Here is a 25,977-nt window from a genome sequence, read left to right on the forward strand (position 1 = left end):
AGTTAGGAAGTCTACCTCTTGCAAACAGTATGGGAACTACTGAATTCAAGAGACCCCTGTCTCTTAAGACCTGTGCTTTAACATCCATAGATTAAAGCCAGCAGCAGGGTAAAACGGTCATTGGGATAGGAGATCCAGGTGATCTGGAAATTACTACAAAACTGTCTGCCAGAAATTTTAGCAGATTGCTGTACCAGATATGAGGATCACCGGAATGCCCTCATCTTAATCCTGTGGAGTGGAGGAGGAAGGAGTTTCAGAGGAGGAAAGGCTTGGCCCAAGCTGTACTGATTACAGAGTCACCAGAGCATTCACTGCTTCTACCAGAGATTATCTGCATCTGGAGACAATATCTGTCCAGTTTGTCATTGAACCTGAATTCCAGGAGGTCCACATCAGGCATCCCCTACTTGTGGCAAAGTTCCTAAAACACTTCTACATATAGGGATTATTCTCTTGGGTCTAGGCCCTGCTAGCTGAGATGGACAACTGTTCATATGGACAATTGTCAGTCTAAAAAGTGTTGCCTGTCTTGGTACCTATCAGGGATCCCAGACTAGTACAGGCACTATTAGAGGCTATAGGATTTTCTTCCATCCTTAAAAAGGTGGTACACACTGCGCAAGTCAAAACTGATAAGTTATCTTTAAACCTGGGAACTATGGCAGCTGCCTGTGGCTCCTCAGGGACAAAACCATCCATTATAGTTTTGTGAGACACTACAACAGAAAGGCTCAGAAATCGCTACAGCTGTAGGTCAGACAGTGATTTTAGAGGGCAGGCTTTGCATTCCTAATCAGCAATCAATTTGTAATTTGGCCCATAAAATGAAGCTAGGTTGACTCCAAGGAGTGTATGGACAACAGGCGACACAGATCCAGGCTATCAGTGTCAGGTCCATGAGGTGGAATGCTGCAGGTTTCCCTGAAACTGTTAGTGGATAATGAGCTGGAGAGACCTGATGCAGCAAGACTGATTTTGATTGTACTGAAAACACCAGGAGAGGCTTAACTGACTGAAAGTGACTAGGTCACTAGTCCAACTAGTCAGCAAGGACAGACCAAGCTGGTACTGCATGTCCCTTGGAAACAGGAGCAATGGCAGAAAGTTGCAACCACATACTGAAAAGACAGGAACAGAGTGCATGTGTGCAACAGTTTGGCTGGTGACACAGCACTTAATTCCTCAGTGTGTTAACCCTTTCCATGGAAATCAAATTTAAATGGGGATAAGAATGGCACCTAAAAAGGTTCCAATAAATATAGTAGCTTACAATGCACATAACATTCTCATTAAAGAGTCTTCAAAGACTGGCTAACGTTGGCCACAACTCTAGACTTAGTGCTCCATGGCCAACATAGCTAGTATATAAGTGACACAAACAAAGGTTAGTGCCCAAATGTCACATTTGGTATTCTTCGAATTCTAACAGCAGGGTATAAATAAATATGCATTCAACAGACCATCTAGCACTTAGATGGTCAGTTGATCATGTACTGTATCTTTAGCATTATAACGGAATGTCAAAAGTCATTTAGTCAGCTTTTTAAAATGTACGGCTTTCATAAAAAAAAACAAAAACTGGTAAGCCTATCATAATGGTCCCTACTTTACGTTATAGGGTGTTACATGATCAGTGGCCTCTCAAATCACTGGAGGAGGGCACTCTAGGAGGCAAGTGTTCCATAATGTACAAGTGCTCTGTGCATATCTGCACAATATGGCAAGAGATCTGGGGTCCCAAAGCAGAGAGGGTAATATATAGGCATAACTATAAAACTGTATTAAAAGCAAAATTATTTTATGTCACTCAGAGGCAGGGCTTGAAGTATTTTTCAACTTCTAGCATTTGACAGGCCTTGCACAAAGACTGTCATCTTTTGAAGCTTATGACGTGTAATCTTGATGGAATTTGTCATTTCAAAAAACTATACATGCAGCAAATATTCTCCCTGGTAGTTCTAAAGTGTGTGTGAGAGAGAGAAAATAAAAAGAGTCTAGAAGCAAGAGAGAAAGGAGAGAGGGGAGGAGAGAAAGAAGCAAGTGAGGGGGATCAAAGAGGGAGGGTGGGGTGGAGAGAAAGGAGAGAGAAAAGGCCATGGAAAATATAGGGGGTAACTGTAAATCAAAGTACTTTATATGGCTCCCAGCATATGGCAGTTCTTCAAGCAGAACCTGTATTTGAAGGTAGGTGTGTGTGTGTGTGTGTGTGTGTGTGTGTGTGTGTGTGTGTGTGTGTGTGTGTGTGTGTGTGTGTGTGTGTGTGTGTGTGTGTGTGTGTGTGTGTGTGTGTGTGTGTGTGTGTGTGTGTGTGTGTGTGTGTGTGTGTGTGTGTGTGTGTGTGTGTGTGTGTGTGTGTGTGTGTGTGTGTGTTAATTAAAATGTTAATATGTGGGCACACCTCTCTAGCACCTGGCATGGTGTACATCTGAATACTGTTTGGGTTTGAGGAGGAACTGAAAGTACTAGGAGGTGACTAATAAACTCTGAAAAAAGACTGATGTCTGGATGAGCCCTGGCAAACATTAAAATGTTGGCCAGAGGGCTGGAAATTTGTTTTATTACTTGTAGCCCATGACAGAAGACTTAGTGTTGCTCTTTCAGTGGACAAAAGTGAATAAAAAAAAAACAAACAAATAAATAGACAAGAGTAAACCTACTGTGTTGTTTGTCTCTGCTGGGGTCACTGATCTGTGAAAATTCTGTGTCTGCTATATGGAGGAACATAAGGCAATTTGCTAGAGCTGATACTCTCCAGAAGGAGGCTCAAAACGAAGAATGTGGTATACCAGAAAAATGCAAACAGACTGCTGGCTGCCCAGGTGGAAGGTTTGAAGACATTCTGTGATGCCCAAGCATCAAGTCAGTGGAGAAAAAAAAGGAAGAGGTATAGTCCAAAGAACAGACAGTGGGGCCTTTCTTGTCTGAAAACTCCCAAAAACCTTATGATAAATGAGATAACCCATTGCGGTTGCCCAAAACTATGAGAAGTTCAAAATAAATTCTGTAGTGTACTGGAGTGAGCCATGCTGACGCAAAGTTGGGGGACTGGTTGGCAGAAGGTGTTAAGCAATATTTAGCAACTGTTTGCCACATCTTCATTGCTACAAGCAAAAAGAAAGTAGTGCATCCCCAGAAATGTACAAGACTGTTTAATGACGGGTGAACACCCTAAAAGGGATGAGACAGAGAGGGTGCAGGAAGCCATAGTATGGTTTAAACATGGTGGGTAATCCCACCTAAGAAGTCCTTGCAGAAACAAGCAAAACACATTACTGATGGTTTCCTTTTCTCCCTGGAAAATGTGAAATGGGACATGTGGATGTTTCGGTATATACCACAGAAAAAGTTTTACCGGTGTAATGTTTTTGGAATTCTTAAACTGAAATTCTGTGTGGAAATCTGAGGGTGATGTTATTACTTCTGTATGCAAACCTTATTATTTGAGCGCAGTTCCAGTGTAAACGCTGATCATTCCTCTAGTGGGTGAAACAAGGTGTCCTAAGAGACTTCAGAAGTGTCTCCAATGTTGTATAATTCTTGAAACAACTTTGGAATCACCCAACTGAGTGATCTGATTCTATCATGAGAGAATATTAAAGTAAGAAATGGAGTGCAAAATGTTCTAGTGTTAAAAATGTTTTTCATAAAATTGCAGTGAAGAGTTGTTGCACAAGACAAAATCTGTGGCATGATTGTGAAGCAACTAATGATGCGGAGGTTCTTTTGGCTAGGTGTTATGTAGATTTTTGGATGTAAACGGGTATCATAAGCAGGGGTGGACTGACAACTCATGGGGCCCCCGGGCAATAGGGGATCATGGGGCCCCTGTGTCCTTGCCCAAACTCAAAAAAGCCTATGAAAAAGGTACCAAGGGCATCTCATGGGGCCCCCTACTGACCCCGGGCCCTTGGGCAGTGCCCGAGTTTCCAAATGGTCAGTCCGCCCCTGATCGTAAGTCATATCCAGAATGCGATAATTAAAAGAAAATGGTGAAGCGCAAGCAATAAAGTACAAAATACAAGAAATAATAACATAAAAGAAAACATAAAATACATTCGTCACATGCTAAATAAACAGTGCAGTGAAAACTCAGTGTGCTGATTCAATCGGATCTCATAAAGTGCTATAAAAGTGAAACAGGTAAAACCTGTAACCATAAAGAATGACCCTTTTTCCTGATGGAAAAAAAAAAAACACACTCCAGCCTCCCCCTGTCCACATAGGGGACTGATAAATGATTATGTGACCCCTCAGGGGGTAACAACACAACACAATGTGACACATGCCAGTAGTGAATGATACCAAACAGTACCATACACTATAAAACATGCATAAACATAAATGTCCAGAAACACTAAATGCACAAGTGCATGTAATCAGTATAAATGTCCAAAACGCAGAGTAACTGCAAGCCAACAAACTGGTGCTCGTGATAAGGTGATCTTCACAATAGGTGACAGGAATCCTAAATGGCAGAATTGCCCCCTCACCTCCAAGAAGTGACCATAAGGGCCTGGTCACCTTATAAATCTCACCACGATCCCAGAGAACAGGCCTCGTCCAGATAAAGATGTTGCATAGGATCCTCCCCAGTCATAACCTCAGGTCACATTCCCATCAGAGCCATGCCGTCAAAAACATAAGCAAAGAACATCCTCCATAGTGTAATAGGTTTATTTGGATATCAACAAGTAAATTAAAATTGCCCACTCACATGAGATGTACAGTCATGGCCGAAATTGTTGGCACCCTTGATATTTCTCCAGGAAATCATGTATTTCTCACGAAACGTATTGCATTAACACATGTTTTGCTATACACATGTTTATTCCCTTTGTGTGTATTGGGACAAAACAAAAAAAGGGAGGAAAGAAAGCAAATTCGACATAATGTCACACAAACCTCCAAAAATGGGCTGGACAAAAGTATTGGCACCCTTTCACAACTGCGGATAAATAAGAATGTTACAAGCATGTGATGCTCCTGTAAACTCACCTGGGGCAAGTAACAGGTGTGGGCAATATAGAAATCACACCTGAAAGCAGATAAAAAGGAGAGACGTTCACTTAACCTTTGCATTGTGTGTCTGTCTGTGCCACACTAAGCATGGACAACAGAAAGAGGAGACGAGAACTGTCTGAGGACCTGAGAACCAAAATTGTGGCAAAATATCAACAATCTCAAGGTTACAAGTCCATCTCCAGAGAACTAGATTTGCCTTTGTCCACAGTGCGCAACATTATCAAGAAGTTTGCAACCCATGGCACTGTAGCTAATCTCCCTGGTCGTGGACGGATGAGGAAAATTGATGAAAGATTGCAACGCAGAATAGTCCGGATGGTGGATAAGCAGCCCCAAACATGTTCCAAAGACATTCAAGCTGTCCTGCAGGCTCAGGGAGCATCAGTGTCAGCGCGAACTATCCGTCGACATTTAAATGAAATGAAACGCTATGGCAGGAGACCCAGGAGGACCCCACTGCTGACACAGAGACATAAAAAAGCAAGACTACAGTTTGCCAAAATGTACTTGAGTAAGCCAAAAGTCTTCTGGGAAAACGTCTTGTGGACAGATGAGACCAAGATAGAGCTTTTCGGTAAAGCACATCATTCTACTGTTTACCGAAAACGGAATGAGGCCTACAAAGAACAAAACACAGTACCTACGGTAAAATATGGTGGAGGTTCAATGATGTTTTGGGGTTGTTTTGCTGCCTCTGGCACTGGGTGCCTTGACTGTGTGCAAGGCATCATGAAATCTGAGGATTACCAAAGGATTTTGGGTCGCACTGTAGGGCCCAGTGTCAGAAAGCTGGGTTTGCGTCCAAGATCCTGGGTCTTCCAGCAGGACAATGACCCCAAACATACGTCAAAAAGCACTCAGAAATGGATGGCAAAGAAGCGCTGGAGAGTTCTGAAGTGGCCAGCAATGAGCCCAGATCTAAATCCCATTGAACACCTGTGGAGAGATCTTAAAATTGCTGTTGGGAAAAGGTGTCCTTCCAATAAGAGAGACCTGGAGCTGTTTGCAAAGGAAGAGTGGTCCAAAATTCTGGGTGAGAGGTGTCAGAAGCTTATTGATGGTTATAGGAAGCGACTGATTTCAGTTATGTTTTCCAAAGGGTGTGCAACCAAATATTAAGTTAAGGGTGCCAATACTTTTGTCCAGCCCATTTTTGGGGTTTTGTGTGACATTATGTCATATTTGCTTTTCTGCCTCTGTTTTATATTTGTTCCAATACATACAAAGGGAATAAACATGTGTATAGCAAAACATGTGTTAATGCAATACCTTTTTTGTGTGAAATACTTGATTTTCAGGAAAAATATCAAGGGTGCCAACAATTTCGGCCATGACTGTATATCATAATAGCATTGCCACCACTTAGTATGGGTGTACTGCATGGATCTTCATACCAAGCCAAAGATGGCGTCCAACCGGAAGTGAGTCACCGGAACTGACGTACCGACGCGTTGCAGCCCGATCACGTGACTTCATCAGGGTATACGAATGCAACATGTTGGCCTTTCATGGTCTCAATATGGTAGCTTTTGGTTATATTGTTGTAATTGAAGTCCCTTGCAAGTGAATAGTGATGGATCTGACTGATCAAGTTGGATAGAGGATACTAGTAAATCCTTGTGGTTAGTCATGTCATCACTATTTTGTGGCTCTCTCTTTAAGAATCAGCTCTTCCAACACTATAGCCAAAGAGTTATTTCACATGTTCAGCTGCACATGAATCCCTAAAGAAATCTTGATGTATCAAAGAACCCCTTTGGCTAATTGTTGAAATTAGACAGATGAGCTCTTTGAACAATTTTATAAAATCCTAACTACTGTACTGAAGAAAGTTGAGAGAGATTGGGACTGTTGTTATATCTTGTTTGCTAATAGAAAAGTGCTACAGTCCTTTATTGTTTCTCTTCCTTTGAAACGATGTGTGGTAAACACCAGTGGATCTGCTACCCATAGTAAAAAAAAAAACAAAAAACAGAAGTGTGAGACCACTCCTTACAAAAATGTTCTAGAATATATACAATATTTCTCTAATGCAAGACAGAATTGCTACAGTCATGATGACAGAACATATGCAGCAAGAGTAGATCCATAGTCATATTTACAACTGGCCCTCTAAAGAAGCTATCTTCATCTGGGATGCTGTGCAACCCTAGGTTCCTCTAAAGTTCACTAGGGACTCCTGGAGCAATGAACAATTTCTGACTCTCAGGTAAGTAACTACAGATAACAGTTATATTTTCAACTATCTGGAACTGGAAAAAAGGGACATTCTTTCCACTGATCACCAGTGTAATGGTTTTCTTTCTCACCAACTCTTCCAATGACCACCAAGGCAAAAGGATCCCTTTCCCACTAATCACTTGGTATTCTTGCTCTGGTTTACCATCACCATGGGTTTGATGTAAACCTTGTGTGCTCTAGGTCCCTTGTCACAGCGGATTAACATGGAACTGAATTCTTTTGTAATCATAATGCACTGCCTTACCTTTGAACTTAGGTGAGCTGGCTTAGAATGGCCAATAACAGACTGTTATGTGCCAGTCCCTTCACTACATAAGTTTCCAGCAGCCATTTGGCAGCTTGTGTTGGAGTAGTTTTGGCAGAGCTGGTTAATTACGGTGTTATATTTCACTGACTTACTGTAAACTGAAGTGTGGTAGGCTACAAATTCTTGTGTAACCCCCTTACAGTATGTCTGCCTTTTGCCAACACTGTCAGGAAATACATGACAGTAAGCATAGGCAGAAATGCTACATATCCTTCATGGCACACTTATTAGTGCATAAAATTGGTAGTTCCAACACAACAAACACTTTACTCCTGCAGTAGGAATGGACTCAGTAGACCCAATAGGAAATAAAATTGGTAGTGTTGGGCTCGATGTTCGACTTGAACATCGGCCATTCATGTGTTCGCCGAACACATGAATGGTACGGGGGTTCGGTGGGCTGTTCACCCCCCTCTGAGCGGCCCAGAATGCACTGTGCACTCTCAGTGCATTGTGAGAGCCATGATTAGCCAAAACAATGCACTTGACTATGGGTCAGGTGCAATGCTTTCGCCATTCACAGCACAATGCACTGTGAGAGCCATGACTGGCCAAAGGCGTCTTTGGCCAGTCATAGCTCATAGCTAAGTCCACGCCTTACACTATACAGGCTGCTTACACTGCAGCCTTGTGCAGTGTGTTGCTGGACACTGCAGAAGTCAGACGGGTGAATACTCTCCCTGAAAAAAAAAAAAAGAATAAAATTAAATTAAAAAAAAAAAAAAAAAAAACAGCAAGGGTTTCCCCACCCCAAATTTATACCAGGCCCATTAGGTTTGGAAGGAAGGTTAGGAGGGACCCCACAATAAATTAAAAAAAAAAAAAAAGTGCATGGGGTTCCTCCTAGAAGCCATACCAGGCCCTTTAAGCATGGGGTACCCCCTAAATTCCTACCAGACCCTTGATCCAAGCACAGGCCTGGGAAGGCAGGGAAGGTCCCCCCCCCCCCCCATCGGCTTATCAGGCCACTTGCCCTAGGCATTGGGACTGTGTTTTGTGGGAGTCTGGGGGGCTCATTAGCATCATAATACTCCTACCAATTCCCTAAACGATAAATTTAGAAAAAATAAAGACGCCAGACTTTTGTAAAACTCTGTTAACCACTTTCCCGTTGCCCTATAGCAGAAATACTGCCACAGGGCAGCAGGGGTGTGCAAAATCACATATACATACACACACATTATACATATGCTCCGCAATCACAGGGCTACAGCGACTAATCACCGGCCAGGACCCGGTGATTGACAGCCGCGGCCTAGCATGGCGACGCAGGTAGGGTGTGCACGCGTCCCCCTCTGCCCAGAAATGCAAAGTCACGTGTATATATATACACACACGATTTTGCGCACCCATGCGGCCCTGTAACAGTAGAACTTACTTTAAGCAATGAAAAATGACTTCTTTTAAAAACGGTACTTTATTAAATTGTTTTTTCACCAAATCATGTCCTTCAGGGCAGTCCCCAAGTTCCTATACCCCTTTTGGGGCTAATAGCTTGCATATAAGCCTTCAAAATGGGCACTTTTGAATTTAAAAGTTTGAGTCCCATAGACTTGAATTTAGTTCGAAGTTTGTGGGAGAACATTCATTAGGTTCAAATGTTTGACTGCTGTTGCATGTCCACTGCTGTACTTCTGACACTGAGCCCTATTACATGTCTCTTGCTGTACTTCTGTTGGCAAGTCCTGTTACATGTCCCTAAAAATAGGTGTTGATAATTGGTATGGGTGAGTATTTGAAAAAGTATCGGTACTTGTACTCGGTCTTAAAAAAGTGGCATCAGTGCATCCTAAAAATTGGAATCAAAACAAAAAACAACTTCAAATACATACACCAGATCAATATTAATCACTAAATGTGGGTCATATAAATGAATGCATAGAAGCCTACAAAAACACACACACACACACACACACACAAATAAAATGTCTCCATTATCTTTTTTGTGTTTGATTTTCTTCATCCATGCATAAACACTTAAAAAGCAATGCTATGTCCCACACCCATGTTTCTCAAACAAACTCACCAGAGGTGAATGACCTCACTCAGTATTTAGGTCTTAAACCTTTTTATCAATAAATCATCTACTCCGTTGATTAATCACTTTTTCACACGTCATTACCTCAAGACAGCACAAACACAGCTCCTTGTAGTGTTGTAAATAAAGCAGAAAGTTTTATTTATATAAGCACATCTTATGGTGCCAACATTGGCACTGGTAAAAAAAAAAAAAAAAAATTAGTATGAACATAAACCCTACCTTTGGGACTACCACTACAGGACACCACTCACCCATCCACAGAGAACGGCCCTGAACCATCCTTTTCTGGGTTCCCCCACCTGCGCTCTCGCAAGATGCTTGCTATACGGGCACACCTGCAGATGTACTCTCGACCTGGGCTGTGCATGTCCATAGATGCACAACACTGCTCGGCAATGCCCAGCTTGACCCCACCCCCTCTCTTTTCTTATAGGATTTGACAGCAGCAGGAGCTAATGGTTCCTGATGCTACCTCTGTGTCCTATGAGAAGAACACAGAGTGGCACCACTACAGAGGGGCACAACCCTGGATCAAGATAGAAGTCAGGTAAGTATATAGGGAGGGAATTTGTTGCCTTCAGAACAACTTTAAGCGGGCCATACACTTATTGGAATTTTGACCAGTGTATGGCAGTCCTCGTTTGAAGATCATTTGATTGACCTCTGTCAATAGGACATGTTGGAAAATTTTTCCAATCAGCAACTGAAGCTGACAGCTGTGGGTGAACTGTCAGAATACAATGTCCCAGCAGGAAGGGGGGGGGGGGGGAGCAAAAGCGGAGCACTTAACCCGTTCCAAACCCCAGGATTAGTACATAGGTGGGGTGAGATTGTGGAGTACACTGTTGTCCTAAGCGACACCGAGTACTTTAGAACTTTTTCTGCAGGCTGTTTGGGGTGAATAGGGTCTTTTATGCTCAAATTTCCATGCAAGGGCCCTAGGATTTTGGTCATCAAAAAACAAGGGACTGCTATTGGCTAGTAAACCTATTAGATCCCCAATACAAGAGTAAAATGACTTATCTACAGCCAACTTCTGAGAGGAAGCACAAAATGCACTACTTTGAGGAGGAACGGCAAAATAACTTCTTTACATTTCCTCATAGTGGCAGGATCTCTTTTGATGACCATTGTGCTACTGATTCTCAGATCCCTGAAAGGAGAAGCAGCAGTGGATCAGTTCTGTTTCCAAGTTTTGTTTAATCCTCAGCAGCCAGGCCAGCTGGAAATGGCACTCACAGACAGCATGATTGCTGACTACATAGTATCCTGGGGTTACACAGACACTCTTAGAAGTGAGGAACCCATGGACTCTTGGGTGTCCAGGCTTGACCCATGACTGCAGCTTACAGGCCTTCAACACAGCAAATGGGTTTGTTTGGAGGTGAACCTCCCTGTCCCCAGGCAGGGTGTATGGTCTTCATACCATTAAAATTAACTGGTTTTGGATTATCATTGGCTTCAAAACTTCAGCCCCTCTTCTACAAGTCAACATTATTTTTAGTGATAATCATGAAATAAGGGAACAAAAAACATATTTGTTAACTGTAGTGTATATAATCAGGTCATTAAAAAAATAAATGTTAAATGGTTAATAATGGCACAGCAAAACATGGGGATATAAACAACGCGCTGTAATACCAACAGGCCTACAAAGAATCAAATTATAGTAATACGGTCCTCTAAACAGCAGTGACTTTGAAGGTATACGCACACGAAGGGCATTAGAAAAAAAAAAAAAAGTGTCAGAAAAAAATGCTCATAGTGGTTCGGATTGCACAAGAGCTTATAGTCATTTTCTTTTATAAGCTTTTTTCCAAAACATTCTCCTCTGGTCATTTTTCAATGTACACTTGAAAACGCTGAACTCTCCTAAATGCCGTGTTTATGGAGCATTAAGCATTTTTTCTACCTGAAATCTCTGAAGGAATTTTTTTTTTCTACATCCAAAACGCTCTTCTGAAAATACACTGCTCAAAAAATATTAAAGGAACACTTGGAAAGCACATCAGATCTGAATGGGGAAAAATATCATGCTGGATATTTATACTGATATGGACTGGGTAATGTGTTAGGAATGCAAGGATGCCCCATTGTTGATGGAAATGAAAATTATCAACCTACGGAGGACTGAATTCAAAGACACCCCGAAAATCAAAGTGAAAGAATTATGCAGCAGGCTAGTCCATTTTGCTGAAATTTTGGTGCAGCAACTCAAAAATGGTACTCAGTAGTTCGTATGGCCCCCACATGCTTGTATGCATGCCTGACAATATCGGTGCATGCTCCTAATGAGATGACGGATGGTGTCCTGGGTCGTTTCCAGATCTGGACCAGGGCATCACTGAGCTCCTGGGCAGTTTGAGGTGCAACCTGGTGGCATCAGATGGACCAAAACATGATATTCCAGAGGTATTCTATTGGATTTAGGTCAGGTGAGCTTGGGGGCCATTCAATGGTATCAATTCCTTTATCCTCCAGGAACTGCCTGCATACTCTCGCCACAAGAGGCCGGGCATTGTCATGCACCAGGAGGAACCCATGACCCACTGCACCAGCACAGGGTCTGACAAAGGGTCCAATGATTTCATCCCAATACCTAATGGCAGTCAGGGTGCCGTTGTCTAGCCTGTAGAGGTCTGTGCGTCCCTCCGTGGATATGCATCTCCAGGCCATCACTGACTCATCACCAAAACAGTCATGCTGAATGATGTTACAGGCAGCATAACGTTCTCTGCGGCTTCTCCAGACCCTTTCACATCTGTCACATGTGCTCAGGGCGAACCTGCTCTCATCTGTGAAAAGCACAGGGTGCCAGTGGTGGACCTGCCAATTCTGGTGTTCAATGGCAAATGCCCATTGAGCTCTATGGTGCAGGGCAGTGAGCACAAGCCCACTAGAGGACATCAGGCCCTCAAGCCACTCTCATGAAGTCCGTTTCTGATTGTTTGGTCAGAGACATTCACACCAGTGGCCTGCTGGAGGTAATTTTGTAGGGCTCTGGCAGTGCTCATCCTGTTCCTCCTTGCACAACGGAGCAGATGCCTGTTCTGCTGATGGGTTAAGGACTTTCTACGGCCATGTCCAGCTCTCCTAGAGTAACTGCCGGTCTCCTTGGGTCTCCTCCATGCTCTTGACTGTGCTGGGAGACACAGCAAACCTTCTAGCAATGGCACATATTGATATGCTGTCCTGGAGGGATTGGACTGCCTGTGCAACCTCTGTAGAGTCCTCGTGCTACCAGCAGTGACACTGACCCTAGCTCAGTGGTGTATTTAGGATTCGTGCTGCCCTAGGCAACACAAAAATTGGCTCCCCTCATTGACCAACAACACCCCAGCACCCCCCCACCCCTACCAGAGAGAGCCTTCCACTACCACCACCCCCCATACACTGGCAACCCCCCCCCACCCTGACAAGAGATAAGACACTCACCTTCACAGTTCCGGACATCCCCGGGAACAAAAGTCAGGCTCTGCATACACCATCAAGCAGCCCACAGCCTCTCTCAGATCCCACCTGGTCCCCATGCTGCATGTGTCCCTTCTTCCTTTCCTTCATTCGGGGGATGGCGCTGCCCCCCTGAAAAATGCCGACCTAGGCAAATGCCTTGTGGTAAATACACCCCTGCCCTAGCTAAATGCAAAACTAGTGAAAAACAGTCAGAAAAGATGAGTAGGGAAATGTCAGTGGCCTCCACCTGTAAATCCATTCCTGTTTTTGGGGGTCATCTCATTGTTGCCCATCTAGTGCACCTGTTGTTAATTTCATTAACACCAAAGCAGCTGAAACTAATTAGCAACCCCATCTGCTACTTAACTGACCAGATCAATATCCCAGGAGTTTAAATTTACTTGATGCTATACTTTGATTAAAAAGTGTTCCTTTAATTTTTTTGAGTAGCGTATGTCTGTAAACTCCCTAATGTTCATTGCCACATAGGCTAACAGAGCCGCTTCTACAGGCTGAAGAAAAAAAAAAAAACCATGAAAAAAAACCTCTATAAAAGCAGAATTTTTGCATGGACCCTAAAAACATGTAGAAGAAAAAAAAAATTGCAATCCGTACAAATGGACAACAGTCCAATGTTACAAAACATGGGTCACACACAACAGTGGATTGTTAGAATATTGAGACCATTAGAGAAACGGGGGTGTAGACATGCAAAAGGCCTGTGCTGAGGTCTTTGGATGAAGAGGACTGGATATTAGCTGTCCATAAAGTAAGTGTGGCCATGAGCCTCTAGTTAACGTAACAGAATTCAGCAGAATTAAGCCTCATGCACACTCTGAGTTTTGCCTCCAGATGCATGAGGCTCCAGCGTTTAGCTGTGGCTGTAACTATCCAGCACTAGTACCAGCAGCCTGTTAAACTCTTTGAGAGTCTGACAGCTGCTGCAGCAAGACGGGATTGAGCAGTGCATTCAGCAGTGCTTCCATTTAGAGCAGTATGTGCCCAGGGATGAATGCATGGACCATAGACTGCTTGCATTCCAGGAATACTTGTCTTGTCTATTACCACCCCAAGCCCGGGTTTACACCGATGTGGTGCCGCACAAGGCATGTGATTCGCACAGAAAACCGCACCACATTCCTGTGCAAATCACATGCAATTTGAGCCACACATTTTGTATGGCTCAAAATTGCACCGCATACACACCAAAATAGCGCGGGATCCTTTTTTTGTCCGCACCATAATCGGATCGCATGGGTGTGAACACCCATGCGATTCGATTCTGCACATCGCACCACATTTTGTGAACAGTTTTTCGGGGTGTTGTTAACACACCCGCAGTGGTTTGCATGAACAGGGCGCGAATGTGATGCAGTGCAGAAATTGCACAGAAACCGATGAGAAATCTGAACTACATCAATGTGAACAAACGTTCAGTGTACATACCACTGAGTGCACCACCCAGTGCAATGCAGCCACAGCAGCTGTCAGATTCTCAGAGTTTGATTGACAGCTGGATGGTGAGCCTGTGCCCTCCACCCACAGCTAAACGCTAGAGCCTCATGAACAGAGGCTAAATGCCCAACATGCACAAGACCTTAGATGTACATTGTACAGGTACAAAGCAATGTTGATGTCTGAAGGTTACCTCATTTTTTCTCATTTCTGAAAGTCCATAAGTGTTATGTTTACAATATAATGTCAATTATATTGTAGACTGATGTATAGTGTCAATTATACAACACAGTCTTTTCACATTAGAGATTGCTTTAGTTGCTCCCCAAGATAATCTGTTGCACTGGCAAGGAGCAAAAGCTCTGTGACCTGTCTGCAAAGGCCTGTGCTAAGTAAAACAACTGTGCACACCCATGGTAAGGGGTTGATGTGTTTGCTGCCCCAACGTTTCCCCATGGTCCTTGCTATCTGTAAAGTCATAAGGGCCATGAAATAACACTTAGGTGACATGTATACGGAAGCTCCCTTGGACGCCAAGCATTCCTGGCCACTGAAAATGTTAAACATTTCAAAAACGTGTTTAGCTGCATTTACCCACATTTAGCGCTTGGGTGTTTATTCATTTCAGAGGCCAGGAATTTTTTTCCCTGCAGGAGCAAATTGAATCATGCGTTGCTGTTTTTTTTCCTTCCTCTGGATCAGCTGTGGGTATAGGATTATAACTTTTTATTGATTTATTTTTTTTAACGGTTGAATTGGATGGACTTTTGTCTATTAACAGCCAGACTAACTGTGTAACTATGTAACTTGCCATTGAAATAAATAAACACCAAAGCAATAAACGTGGCTAGCGCTTAGGTGCGTTTACATGCGTTTTTGCCATGGTTTGCACTCTTTGTCAAACACGTTTCTCTCCTGAACACAATTCTCCTGCGCTCAGCTAAACTCTGGTAAAAACCTACATGTGCATGGACATATTGACTATTATTGAGTTTAGGGGTTTTGGTAAAAACATATTGGACTATTATTGAGTTTAGGGGTTTTGGTAAAAAAAAACATCAAAAGCTCCTAAACTCATGTCTAGGAGCAGCAGTATACATAAGGCCTTATGTTTTTTACATTTCAGATTCTAAAATTTAGACTGGAGCACCTCAAGATTGTGGATACTTTTAAAGAATGCCATGACTGAAAACATGTTGAGAAAAACACTAAATCTAGACAAATGTGGAAATCTTTAGCAGCAGTTGGGAAAATCATCTTCCCAGAGTGCAGGTAAATGCTAAATTTCATCTGTAAGGCTATGTAAATGGTGAACCCAAAGAAAGGTGCCATAGACATAGAGTAAGTAGATTGCCTTAGATTCTGAGGGTGTAACAAAATTCACAAGGTAGAAGCAGCCAGGGACTTTGCTCAACGTCATGGAAAAAAAAAAAAAAAAAAACAGGTCTGAACTTTCCGAGTATAGTGGGAATTAGAGCTTGTTCATACTTTATGTGGTGACCTGAATCTTTCTACACAGAACAACAACAGGTCAATCATATGGCACATAGAAAACAATTGTTTCCTATGTGCCCTGTTCACACCAAAATGCTGTGATGATGTGCAATTCAGAAGGACGCAGACATTCTGTCTGTTTGTAATTCACCCTGTATCACGATGGCACAAAAAAAAAAAAAAGTAAAAAAGACTGTTAAATAGAGATGGGCTTCATGTTCGAGTCGAACGCAAGTCCGACTTGAACATGGGCTGTTTTTGTGTTCGCTGAACACAAGAATGGTAAGGGCATTCGCAATGCACTGTGCCCTGACAGGTCAGGTGCAATGCTTTGGCCAATCACAGCGCATGAGGACATCACAAGAGGGCAGGGCAACTCCGCCCCTTGTGATATCATCACAGTATTTAAGAACTGACATCCTGGCGTGGCTGTCAGATGTCGAGAGCAGAGCAGGGTTTTTTTTTTTCTTTTTTCTGGTGGCGGGCGTCGTGATTGATGGATGTACTTCAGGGAAATTTTTCTTATTTTTGTTTTTAATAAAGAACTTGTCAAAGACTGTCATTTTTTACAACACTTTTTTTTAAAATGGGTAGCGGTACCATGTACTGCATACTAATTCACATAGAGGGGGCGGGATCTGGAGGCCCCCTTGTTAAAGAGGGCTTCTGCATTCCAATAAGCCCCCACCCACAGATCCCCACAACCACCGGCCAGGGTTGTGGGGAAGAGGCCCTTGTCCCCATCAACATGGGGCTCCCCCACCCCATAGTACCCCCTCATGTTGAGGGGGTGTGGCCTGGTATGGTTCACGAGGGGGGGGGTTGCTTGTCCCCCCTTTTCCTGACCTGCAAGGATAAGGGTGTGGTATGCATTTTTGGGGAGAGGCCTTGTGCCATTTTTTTTTTAAATGTTGCTTTCATTTCATTACTGGACGTGAGGTACAGGAGGTACACTGGCTGGTGAAGTGGTGTGGTTTGGCCCCCCCCACCTCAAATTCAACACATGTAAATACACTGGGAGTAAAGCAATGGGAAAACTCTTGGTAGAGAGAAATATGGCTTTATACTACTTGCGGTGTCAACTGATCTCTGAGTTGAGAGGTTGCCTTAATGCTAGATCAGGCATTAGTGAGCATGCCTTTGGCAAAGGTACCCCGAGTGTATGGGCGTGCTGAGTGCATTCCACGAATTGGCATAGCCGGAGTATAATAACACCCCACCCTGCCTGCATGCATGCATCTTCTGCTGGGGGCTGGTCTTTGGCCATCTTCATTGGCTGGCTTGGGATTAGGTCACTCCTTTGCAGGAATCAGTCATTCCAGCACACAGGGACCGTGCTGGTGGTGTAAGCTGAGCTGCAACTCCATTTACATGCTGCAGAAGACAGTGAGCAGGTAGATAAGCATATTTTATTTCAGAAGAGACATTGCATGTCTCTTCTGAAATAACGTGACTGCTTGCTCGCAGTTTGTGACAGCAGGACTTTAATTCCACTTTAAATAGTGTGATGCGGTAAAACAGTGAATTGTACCACTTCTCATTACACAGCAAAATGGAGGACACTGATCGTTTTAGTGTGCTGCAGATATGAACAGGCGTTAAGAGATTTATTCTAAATTGTAATAGTATAGTAGCACTCTTATCAGACTTATCCAAAGGTAATAATGCCACATAGTTAAGTGGGCCCCCAGATTTTGGAAAGCAGTTCATCGTACAGACTGCTTCTCTAGTGTATGTTCAACCATTGTCACTAAGAAAAGCCTTCCTGAGAATTGATATGCAGCTGCTGAAGTGCATTCATGTAGACCAGGGGTGCTCAACCTGTAGCCTGTGAAGCCCTTGAATGTGGCCCTCATGCTCTGGGATGGTGGGTCGGCAACCCTAGGCATGGTCGGCGCCGGCCACAGTGGAAGCAGGTGGCGGCTGCTGTCCCAGGCGGAGAGATACCAACTGCTCTTTGCCTGGAACCTTTCTACCAGCCTGGTAATGCCAGCAGAAGCTGGAAGAGAAAACGTTCAGTTTATCAACATTACAGTTTTGCAATGGACATTTTAGCACTTTTTAAAAGTGTTATTAGGCTGCTTTCACACTGAACCACAGGTGCAGTGCAGAGCGCTAGTTAGCTGCGAGTTTGCTGCACTGAACCATAGATTGCTATTATATCCTGCGGGCTTGATGTGCTATTAGAAAGTGCACCACACCTGCAAGATATAATAGAACTCAATGGCAAAGCACAGCTAACCTGCAGTGCAGGTAAACCGCAGCGCATCAGGTGTGAAAGCAGCCTTATAGGGGGCTCAGGACAGTAAGGGCTTGTTTACATTGGCAGTTTGGGGGGGCAGTAAAACACCATAATTTAGACATGCTTTTGCCACCTCATTCCAACCAACCCCCCCAACCACTGGTGTAGCATCAATAACAACCCTGCCACATGCTCCAGGGGGCCCGTATGTCCTTCCTTTCACTATCTGTTTTACACTTGGATAGGAGGGATGGCATATACAGGAACTGATCCTCTGCATTTTCCTCCTGCAACCACTGAAACCCAGCTTCTCCTCCTCACCCTCCCGACAGCATTCAGTGGCTGCAGGAGGAAAATGTTCATTATGCTATTCAAAATTACTAATTTTGAACCATTTAAATTCATTGTGGCCTGCGACCAGTTACCAAATCACTTAATTGGCCCTTGTTCTTCAAAAGGTTGAGCACCCCTGATGACGACAAAAAAATAGCTGAAGGTGATCAGCAGCACGAAGATATTAATATTGAAAAAGAAAGAAAAATGGATGTAAACAATGATAGCATTTCTAAAGAAGCAAAATTAGATATAGCTCATGATACACAGTAGTTTAGAAAAAAAATGTCTTCCATTCAGGGTTTATATCTGCTATATTTATGAACATGTTTACTTTGTAAAACAGATAAAAATTCTCTTTTTTTCCCCCATCCTTAATGTACAGCAATGAGAGAAATTTGGCATGTGATATTGGGCTACAATAAAGAGTACAATCAAGTGCCAGAAAGTGCTTATAGCTTAAGAAGTCATCTTTTCATGAAAGAGTTCAATTGAAGACAGGTATGTACTTTTCTCTGTTTACTGGACGTTGTGCCAATTTGTTTCACATGCTCTGCCTGCATAGCTAGAAGTGACAGCTAAATACTGTATATCTGTTTGTATAAAGTTTAAATAAAGAGTGTGGCTGATGTTAGACAAGCATTCTATGTCCATTTCAGGATAAACCTCACCATGATCCCCACTTCCCCAGACCTTGCAGTCAACTGTTTATCAGTCATCCTCCAAGACTCACTTGCTCCCAGTCATTCTCCTTGAGGAAGTCTCAGAAAGATCTGAGGATAAGGAGTTAGCAACAAGTTTGTCTAAAATAACTAAAGCAGAGGAGTTAGGGACATGTCTGAAAAATTTGTATGCCTACTGTATTAAACAAATCTGCAAATGGTGTATGGGGTCAACCGATGAGGTTGATAACTGAACAAGAACAAATGGCTGACAATCAACCAGTGTTCGAAGGATGACATTACAGAGGTTCAGAGTAGTAATGAGAGGAGTATGACTAACAAGTGACTAAGGTTTAGAGGAATAATAATAATAATGACAGGTAACCAATGTTTGGAGCAGGAAGACGGACAAGTTTTGGAGGTGCAGTGAGAAAGGTGATGACATATCCTACAATAGATATTTATTGGCTATTTTTAGCAAACAATTATAACAGTATGTTGTGCATGTGTAAAGTGATAAGTTATTTGGCTACAGTCTAAAAGTAGCCCTAGAATGATGGACCAGCACAGTGGCTTAGCGATTAGAACTTTTGCCTTCAGAAGAAGGGTCCTCAGGTTTGAATCCTGACCAGGACCCTACCTTGCATGGAGTTTGCTTTTTCTCTCTGTGATTAGATGGCTATCCTACCAACTCCATGTTCTTAGTTCACATGGCTCAAACAAATGCATTGCTGTCTCACCTCAAACTCTTTAGATTCCCAGAGCCATGATGGTTGTCACCTTAAACTCTTTAGATTCCCAGGGAAAAAAAGCCCTTTAGAAATACAAATTAAGTTAAATAATCTACTCAGCGTGCCCAAGATGGCTGCCCAACCACCAATTTAAATAACTATTTGGTCTCCAGGCAGAAAAACAGAATAGAAAATGTAGTTTAGAAGGATAAGTTCACCTTTTCACAAAAGATGAAAAGGGGGAATTAACTCCAAATATCCTAGGCATGCCTCCGGACCCCACTGCCATAACAACTGTGATGCCCCATACTACCAGTCCATACACTGCCCTAGAATGAGTATCCATAATAATACTCACAATGGCAAGCACTCATTGGTCAGCACAGCTGACCAACAAGAAGCACATCTGAGGCTTCTTCTGGTAAGGTGTTCCAGATTAAAAAAAGAGGCACTTCATTGGTCACATTGACCCAAGAGAACTTGCCACTGTGAGCACTATGTATATACTTACTGCAGGACTGTATATTGCAGCGTATGGACCGCTAAAGTGACAGAACAGGACATCATAGCTGCTATGTGCAGTAGGGTCCAGAGGGGTGACAGGAAATTTGGAGTTAGATAAGATTTTCATTTGAGTGTGTATGTAGTAGCATAGCCCTGCTACTTCTAATAGGCATTTTTTCCAGGCTATTGAAGAAGACGAAGTTGTCTATCATAATACAAAGCCTAGCAATACCTCAAATGTGTAAGAAATGTCCAACTGAGACATAAAAAGTAGTTTTTTTTTTTCCCCTGTGTAAACTGCCAGCACACGCCTAACAGCATATCAGGGACTATCACCAAAATAAGCATTACAGTTTTTAAAATGCAAGAAATGTTGTATTTCTAGTTAAAGTAGGCCCCGTACTAGCAGATTTTAGAACGAACATTCATGCAAAACATTTGTATGAAAATTCTCAGTACCTTTGATGTCTTTACAAATTTTGTGCTTCCAAATTTTATTTGCTTTTAACATTTTATTTTGGAACAAATGGACTTTACAAATGACAACCACATACATACACTGTTAGAAATTTGTTAATTTGAGATTTCTCATCACTGTGATTGAAAATTAACATCAATTTGATCCCGTGAATGATTAAACAAAAAAAAAAAAAATTTGTAAACGAAATTCTACTATTGTATGACCAGCTCCGCCTTCGTTGGCAGTCATTCAACTCTGCAAAACACACTGACAATATACTGGCAGTATCGTAACACAAAAAATGTGTAACACATGAACATATACACTATATATATGGAGGGCGCAATGACTCTAGAAGGCCTATGTTTGAGCTTTAGATCGGAAAGTTGATGCAGAAATAGTTATTTCAGATGTCCTTATCTAAATCAGCTGCTGTGTTTATTAGAGAGAGCAGGGTCCACAAAGTTCAGCAACTGCAAAGTAATCAAGTTCATAATTTACGATAACCCTGGTTTATCTCAAGTTCCTTTTCCAAATAAAAGCATGCTCACATTTTCACTTCTGTGCTACGTTTACAAAAGCTGAAGGATATTTGAAAATATAAGACAAGCCATTTCCACAAACCATGAACACACTTCTTAGCACTCTATGCAAATATAAAAATAGTTACTAATTAACTTACCTTGGCAACAGGATATTAAAAGATTAAAATAAAGAAGAAACCGAGAAAGAAGACACTCGATCCTTTCAACAGGACCCACAGGCAAAACGATTAACTACAAATTGACTTTCCTTACTGAAATCTTCACAAGTCAGTAACTCTGGATAAAAGTCACCTGCCTCTCCCTCCCTAACCTGCGCTCTACCTTTGCTTGGTCATGGAAGGGGCGGATAGACAGGTTTTACTATCCAACCAGAAAGCTTAAAGTGCAGGTACACAAGGAATGCTGGAGGAAGTTAACCCTGTACTCTCTGATGATGACGCGATTGCTAGCAAACAGCCAATTCCTGTATGACACACTGTCCTAAGAATCTAACCTTTATGTAAATAAAGGTTTGCATAAAATGTACTGAAGAAATGCAATCAAGTGTTCGATCACCATGATAAATACTGTACAATATGTTAGAGTGAAGCACGGGTCTTGTTAGGTGTAATATAAAGCTGAGATTTTAGCTTTGCACTAATTCATATTGATAGGCTCACTTCTTAAGATGTCGTCACTGATAGTATAAACAACACCCACACACTACATACTAAAACGCAAAGCTTTGCATTATAGAAAATTGTTACAAAGCAAACACCTGTCTCTGAAACTTGTGCAGAAGGCTGCCAGCTCACAGATTTAATGGAGAAGTATAGCCAAAGCTATTTTGGCCGTACGTCTGTAGATCAGAGGAATGCAGTTCGTTCAGCTCTCCTGTGACCCATTTTCTGCCGGCAGCGGGCTGAACTCTGCTCTTGGCTGACGTCACTCATATGCTGGTCAATTGGTCAGGATTCACCCAGAAGTCTGAACTGTTTAGTTCTCACTGCAAAACCAGCAGGGGACAGATGCAGCATCTGAACTAGGTAAGTATATATATATATATATATATATATATATAAAAGGTAAAACGGAATGAGTTGTGCTCTGGAGCATATATGTGGCCCAAGAGTCCAGATATGCCTGCCTTAGGCTTTTTAGTGGTAAGCTTACAGTGGATCGCTTTTCAGAGGGTGGTATCAGTGGCTGTTCAGCTACTGCCACCTCCTGAATGCCTTTTCTTTTTAAGAATATGTAAACCCAACAATTCATATTCCTGAGATGTGTCTGCTGTACCATGTACTTGTATGAAATAGTATTCTGTTCTTTTTGTATTGCTTCCGTTGTGTGAGATTCCTGGTGTTCCTGCCAGTCCCTCTGCTTCCCTATTAAAAACGGACCACACTAGGCATGGAAGAACAGCGTGGTCAGTTCTCAATCTGTGCTTTCCTCCAATGATCAGATTTCTGCCAACATGCCCCCCCGCAGAGCCATTCACTGGGAAGACCAGTGTTCTGTTGTTTCTCCTCCCTCTCCTGAGAACAGAGAGAGCACTTACAAAAAAAGGGGGAAATGGGTATTTATATTTTTCATATTTATACATAACTGTTTTGCGTTTAATTTTTATTTTAAACTGAATGGGTTGTTATACAAGGTGAGGGTTTACAGTGATACTAAAGGTTCAGATGTTTTTGTCATACTTATTTGTTCTGTGCAATGGTTTTGCACACTGCAGCCCTGATCCTCCTCTTCTTGGGTGCCCTGCCAGTGCTCCTGGCTCCTCCCCCCTGCTGAGTGTCCCCAAAGAAAGCTGCTTACTGGGCGCATTCATGTGTGCTCGCTCCCTACCCGCCCCTGTGTGTCTATAAGACCCCACCACTCGCTCCCTCTTCATTTGTTGTAATTGACAGCAGTGGGAGCCAATGTCTCCTTCTGTGTCAGAGCCAATGAGAAGGGAGAGACTCGGGAGAGCTGCTGCTCTTGTGCACATCACTGGATCAAGATCGGGCTCAGGTAAGTATAAGGGGGGCTGAGGTGGGAGCTGCACACTGAAGGTTTTCTTTACTTTCATGCATAGAATGGCAAAAGGGGGCGCAATTAATATGTGCCCAAATGCATTAGTCGCTACACCCCCCCTCCCCCTGCCTCTCATTTTGTTTTTTAAATTCATTCATTTACTTCAGGTGTATATTTCTGAATTAAGGTCACTGGTCCTTTAAAATTCTTGACCTTGCCTGTACAGGTGTTTCCTGAGTGGTCCCATAGAAGCATGTGACTTTAAAGAACTTTCTGGAAACTGACTGGACCATATTTGAACACCTAAGAAACAGCAATAATTCTGGCTCTCAAAGACCTGTTACTGTGCCTTTAAAAAGTCCACCTCTACTCCACTCATTAATCTAACTTAGTAGCACCTGCCTGAGCTCTTTAAAGACACCTGTCCACCCCACAGTCAGTCAGACGCCAACTACTACCATGGGCAAGACAAAAGAGCTGTCAAAGGACACCAGAGACAAAATTGTGGACCTTCACAAGGCTGGAAAGGGCTACGGGGCAATTGCCAAGCAGCATGGTGAGAATAGATCAACTGTTGGAGCAATTGTTAGAGAATGGAAGAGGCTAAAGATGACTGTCAGTCTCCCTCGGACTGGGGCTCCATGCAAGATCTCACCTCGTGGGCTATCACTGATGATAAGAAAGGTGAGGAATCAGCCCAGAACTACAAGGGAGGAGCTGGTCAATGACATGAAGATAGCTGGGACCACAGTTTCAAAGGTCACTGTCGGTAGAACACTACGCCGTCATGGTTTCAAATCATGCATTACACGGAAGGTTCCCCTGCTCAGGTCATCACATGTACAGGCACGTCTGAAGTTTGCCAATGACCATCTGGATGATCCAGAGGAAGCATGGGAGAAAGTCATGTGGTCAGATGAGACCAAAGTAGAACTTTTTGGTCTAAACTTCACTCGTCGTGTTTGGAGGAAAAAGAAGGATAAGTTGCATCCCAAGAACACCATCCTTACTGTGAAGTGTGGGGGTGGTAACATCATGCTTTGGGGGTGCTTTTCTGCGAAGGGGACAGGAAGACTGCACTGTATTAAGGAGAGGATGAATGGGGCCATTTATTGTGAGATTTTGAGCAACAATCTCCTTCCCTCAGTCAGAGCATTGAAGATGGGTCGTGGCTGGGTCTTCCAACATGACAACGACCCGAAGCACACAGCCAGGATAACCAAGGAGTGGCTCCATAAGAAGCATATCAAGGTTCTGGAGTGGCCTAGCCAGTCTCCAGACCTAAATCCAATAGAACATCTTTAGAGGAAGCTGAAACTCTGTGTTGCTCAGCGACAGCCCTGAAACCTGACAGATCTAGAGGAGATCTGTGTGGAGGAGTGGGCCAAAATCCCTGTTGCAGTGTGTGCAAACCTGGTCAAAAACTACAGGAAACGTTTGACCTCTGTAATTGCAAACAAAGGCTTCTGTACCAAATATTAACACTGATTTTCTCAGGTGTTCAAATACTTATGTTCAGCAGTGCAAGACAAATAAATTCTTTAAAAATCATACAATGTGATTTCCTGAATTTTTTTTTAAATTCTGTCTCTCAGAGTGGGAATGCACCTACAATGTGAATTTCAGACCCCTCCATGATTTCTAAGTGGGAGAACTTGCAAAATCGCAGGGTGTTCAAATACTTCTGTTCCTCACTGTATATAAGGCAGCAGCCGTCTCGTGGCTGTTGGCTGGACACTGGACTTTGATCCTGTGGGTCCGCCATGAAGACGTTAGTGAGAAGACTCCTGGAGCAAGCAGAAGGCATTGGAGAAGAAGAGAGGCTTCACCGCTGCCTGGCCATCAGGGACACTGAAGAAGAAGGATGGCGGGAAGAGAAGGAAGACTCCACACTATCTGCCAGACCATCGGGATGCCCTCAATATGTGCCTCTCTGGGAAGATCAGCTGCCCCACCTCACAGACTTCACCGCAGGTGGGTCTTGGAGTGCCTGGCATCCACAGAAGCACCAGAGGTGGAGCTCCGATGTCAGCAAGAGGAGGAGGCTCGTGACACAACCCCAGCAATGCGATATGGCACTAGGTCTGAGCACCCTCTCTTGCCATCTCCTGTCAGAGCCAGTGATGCCTTCACTGATGGCTCCTGTTTCCAAGTAACCAGTGGAGTGGCCATCCAGGCGCTCCCTACAGGACACATTGCCTAATTCTTCGGCTGCTTTGCAACAAGGTAATTTAACCTCATTCATTGTCATCTCCTACTGTACCTAAACAAGTGTGGGCTCCTGTTCCTAATGTTTCTATCCCTTGGGTGTCTGTTAGCCCTCACCTCTTATCTGACAATTCTTCTGTTGATTTAGCTTGTTGATTCAGCTAAATCTGTCCCTGAAATTTCTGTAAAAGTGGTGCTAGCTTGTGAAATTTCACCTTTGGCATTTAATTGATCTACTGTAAAAGGAAAAATTTGGAAGGGGAAATTCACTGATATTTTAT

The 25,977-nt window shown here is 43.0% G+C and overlaps 1 protein-coding gene across 1 annotated transcript in view; it reads right to left on the bottom strand.

The window, feature by feature from the left end:
* CUNH1orf116 (chromosome unknown C1orf116 homolog) overlaps positions 1–21,803 on the bottom strand; it is a 98,192-nt gene extending 76,389 nt beyond the window's left edge. The window contains exon 1 of the mRNA XM_089686371.1: positions 21,631–21,803. The gene's annotated coding sequence lies outside the window, so the exon portion shown is untranslated. The remainder of the gene's footprint in view (positions 1–21,630) is intronic.
* Between the last annotated feature and the right edge of the window lie 4,174 nt (positions 21,804–25,977).

The sequence above is a fragment of the Staurois parvus genome, unplaced genomic scaffold (assembly GCF_062004578.1).
Source record: "Staurois parvus isolate SC_StPar_1 unplaced genomic scaffold, SC_StPar_1.0 ptg000395l, whole genome shotgun sequence".
Classification (NCBI taxonomy): domain Eukaryota; kingdom Metazoa; phylum Chordata; class Amphibia; order Anura; family Ranidae; genus Staurois; species Staurois parvus.